Here is a 4351-nt window from a genome sequence, read left to right on the forward strand (position 1 = left end):
GTTGGGAAAGAATGTGAAGAAAATGTTAACTGATTTTGAGTAATAGACCACTCGATTTTTTTGTCCCATTTTCCTATATTTCTAAATTCAGATGTGTGACAAAATGAAAAACTTCCAACAGAAAAAAAAAAAAAAAAAACTAAATAAAAGAAGTCACAGGTCAAGGCTAGTGATTTGCTTAAAACCCTACAACACACAAAAGAAGATCTTCATAATCGAGAAACAGACACCAGGGATTAATGGCAGAAAATGTCGAGGAAATGGTCAGAAAGGCATAAATCCTAGAATAACATTCGAAAAAAACCAAAAAACCAAGGGCCTCTCAAAATTGAGTTTTGTCTCTTCAACCAAAGGGAAAACTGGATAGAGACCTGCGAAAGAATGAAACTGGGCCACTTTCGCATACCACACAAAAAAAATTAAAGATGGATGAAATTAAAAATAAGAGGAAAGACCTAAGTGTGAGACAGGAAACCATCAACCTCCTAGAGGAGAACACAGGCAGTAACCTTTCTGACATCGGCCACAGCAACTCCTTACTAGATATGTCTCCAGAGGCAAGGGAAACAACAGCAAAAATAAACTACTGAGACTACATCAAAACAAAAAGCTTCTGCATGGCGAAGCAAACAATCAACAAAATAAAAGGCAACCTACAAAATGGGAGAAGATATTTGCAAATGACATATATGATAAAGGGGTGGTATCCCAAATCTACAAAGAACTTATCAAACTCAACACACAAAATACAAGCTTTGCGCAGTGGCAGTATCGTAGCCAATGAGGTTTATCCGAGGCGCGATTATTGCTAATTGAAACACACAAAATACAAATAATCCAGTTAAGAAATAGGCAGAAAACACGAACAGACATTTTTCCAAAGAAGACATCCAGATGACTAGTAGACACATGAAAAGATGCCCAACACCACTCATTATAAAGGAAATGCAAATCAAAACTACCATAAGATACCACCTCGCACCTGTCAGAATGGCTAACATTAACAACACAAGAAACAACAGGTGTTGGCGAGGATGCAGAGAAAGGGGATCCCTCTTACACTGTTTGTGGGAATGAAAACTGGTGCAGCCACTCCGGAGAACAGTACAGAGGTGCCTCAAAAAGTTAAAAATAGAATTACCGTATGATCCAGCAATTGCACTACTAGGTATTTACCCAAAGGATACAAAAATACTGATTCGAAGAAGTACATGCATCCTGATATTTATGATAGCGTTGTCTACAATAGCCCAATTATGGAAAGAGCCCAAATGTCCATCAAAGGTTGAGCGGAAAAAGAATGATGTGGTAATATATACCCACGATGGAGTATTAGCCATAAAAAAGCATGGGATCTTTCCATTTACAATGACATGAATGGTGCTAGAGACTATTACACTAAGTGATATAAGTGAGAGAAAGACAAATACCGTATGATTCCACTCATAGGAGGAATTTAAGAAAAACAAAACAAATGAACATGGGGAAAACAAAAGAGAGAAGCAAACCATAAAACACTCTTAACTACAGAGAGCAAAAGTGATGGTTGCTGGGCGGGAGGTGGGCGGGGGGTGGGTGGCAAAGGTGAGGAAGATGAAAGAGCACATTTGCCATGACGAACACCAGGTGCTGTAGGGACCACTTGGTGGTCCACTGAACTGGACCACTGAACTGTATTCCTGAAACTAGTATCAGGCTGTATGTGAACTAACTGGACTTATAAAAGCTTGAAACTATTTAAAAAAATGATATTTAAAGCATCGAGAGGTTGTTTGGGGGTTGTTCCTTCTGCAATGTGTTCGTTAGGATGCTTTTTGTTGTAATTGACAGGAACCCCAACTCCAACTGCATGAAGCAAAAAGGAATTTATTGACTTAATAAAGAGTCCAGAGCAAGAACTGAGTTCTGGAATAGCTCACTAGCATCTTTTTTTTTTTTCTTTTAAGATTTTATTTATTTATTTGTCAGAGAGACAGCGAGCGAGAGCGAGCACAGGCAGACAGAGAGGCAGGCAGAGTCAGAGGGAGAAGCAGGCTCCCTGCGGAGCAAGGAGCCCAATGTGGGACTCGATCCCAGGACGCTGGGATCATGACCTGAGCCGAAGGCAGCTGCTTAACCAACTGAGCCACCCAGGCGTCCCAGCTCACTAGCATCTTGACTTACTTTATTTTAACTCAGTTCTCCACTATATAGGTTTCAGTACCAGGCCCCAGGTAGTGGCCCCTGGAAATCTAGACTCACTTCACTTTACTACAAGCAGTTCTAGAAGAAAAGAGCCTCTGCTTCCTTCCCCAACAGAGGCAAGAACATCTGAGACACACCAACAGGGTCACATGCCATCTCTGAACTGGAGCGAACGGAAAGGGATATTCAGACAGCCCAGGCCAGGACACATGACACACACTGGAGTTTAGGATATACTGAACACCATCTGAATCTCCTTCCAGAAGAAAAGCAGGTACCAGAAGAAGAAGGAGCCTAGGAAGCAAAACAACACCTGACCCCAGGTAGCAGAGAAGTGCAAATTTACAAAAGGCCATCTCTTTGATGATTTAAAAAAAAAAAAAGAGTTAAGAGCAAAAGATGAAAAACACACCATTAAGAAGAATGTGAAATCTGGCTTAAAGAAGCAGCTAGTAAGAGCACATCACTTTAACTGAGTTCAGAAGCCAGAGTTCAGTGTCACAATTCACGGTTCTGTTCACAGAGCTGCTCTCAAAGATCTGGGCTTTGCTATCTTTGGGAGAAACCGAGAAACTAGGGAGGCCCCAAAGGAGGCAGAGAGGAGTTGAAAGTTGATAGCCAAGGACCAGAGGCAACCACTGATTTCTGAAGAAATTACTTTAGAGATTGTAAAATAGCAGATTTAAGCAGGTTTAGAGAAGAGCTGATTAACAAAACTACCAAAAGCTCACCAAGTGCGAAGCCTGCCAAATGCACTGCACGGGATCATCAGGTGGGGACATCTTGGGAAGACCAGGTTAAAATCAGCACATGTAGCTTCCAGAAGAGCATCTGGGAATTGGAAAACAAGTTCTAGTGGTAAATCTCTGGATAGCAGAAGAAACACGAGTGTGACTGAGTAGCTGAGCGGCTGGTTATCCATCCCCACCGAATGTCGGGCTGGCTGTCCTGAGAACGGCTATCAAGGGTACTGACTACGTGCCAAGAACCAGGCTGCACCAAAGGCTACGTCACACCACCTCGTTTAAACCTCTAAGCAATGCAGAAAGTAGATACTTACTGGTGTCCTTTTACAGATGAGAATGCCAAGGCTTAAGGCTTAAAAAAAAAGAGTCAAACTAGCAACCGATTCTGACCCAGATCTGTCCAACTGCAAAATCTGTCCTAATGAACACTGTCCTCGGCTGATGTGGTATACAGTGAGTGTTCATAATTGGTAGCTCTTCTCATGAGTTGTTAGCATGATCCCAAACAAAATACTGCCCTCTAAATATTAAAATGTGCTCAGTTTACTCCTCTTCTAGGGGAACCTAAAATTTAAAAGCATACCAAGAAAAACAGCAGTCTTTTTTTTTTTTTTTTAATAAAAGATTTTATATATTTGACAGAGATCAAAGTAGACAGAGAGGCAGGCAGAGAGAGGGGGGTAAGCAGGCTCCCTGTTGAGCAGAGAGCCTGATGCATCACTCGATCTCTGGACCCTAGGATCAAGACCTGAGCCGAAGGCAGGGGCTTTAACTCACTGAGCCACCCAGGTGCCCCTGACAGCAGCCTTTTTGAGACAGGAGGTTAACACCTTGGCCAATGGTTTCGTACCCAGGCTTGACATTTTTCTTTCTAGAAAATCTGCTCATTTCTGTTCCTCTTCCTTCTTCCTCATCTTTTGCCTCTCCTTTTTCAGCTATCTGTGCAACTCGAGACTTTATTTTATTTAGTGTTTTAACCACCAAAGTAATATATGCCTATCATCAAACTATCAAGCAGTGCATAGTAAAAAATGAATGTTCCCGTCCCTTAGGAAATCACTGGTGACGGTCTGGCACACAACCTTCCATAATATTTACTGTGCACATATAAGTAAACCATGTTTAATACAATATTATTTATGTATATAGGAGCAGTGAGATATACAGCAGAAGAACCAGCAGCCTCGAGCAGTCTCTGAGGCGTGCACATTGTTCTCAGAAACCACATCCACTGCCCCTTATGTTCATTCCTCTACCAGTCAACAAATGTGTTCATGCCTACTATGTGCCAGCTGCCATGCTGGGTGCTCAGAATACATGTGGGAGCTGGACAGGCACAGGGCCATTCCTGAAGACAAAGTCTGGATGTTGGGGGTGGGTGGGTAGGTCCCAACTCAGTTCCAGACATGCAACTGCCAAGT

At 42.2% G+C, this 4351-nt stretch overlaps 1 pseudogene; it reads left to right on the forward strand.

Annotated features, from left to right (window-relative positions):
- Positions 1–751: 751 nt before the first annotated feature.
- Positions 752–834, forward strand: LOC131820243 (U4 spliceosomal RNA; annotated as a pseudogene).
- The last annotated feature ends 3517 nt before the right edge of the window (positions 835–4351 follow it).

This window comes from Mustela lutreola, chromosome 17 (genome assembly GCF_030435805.1).
Source record: "Mustela lutreola isolate mMusLut2 chromosome 17, mMusLut2.pri, whole genome shotgun sequence".
Lineage (NCBI taxonomy): Eukaryota > Metazoa > Chordata > Mammalia > Carnivora > Mustelidae > Mustela > Mustela lutreola.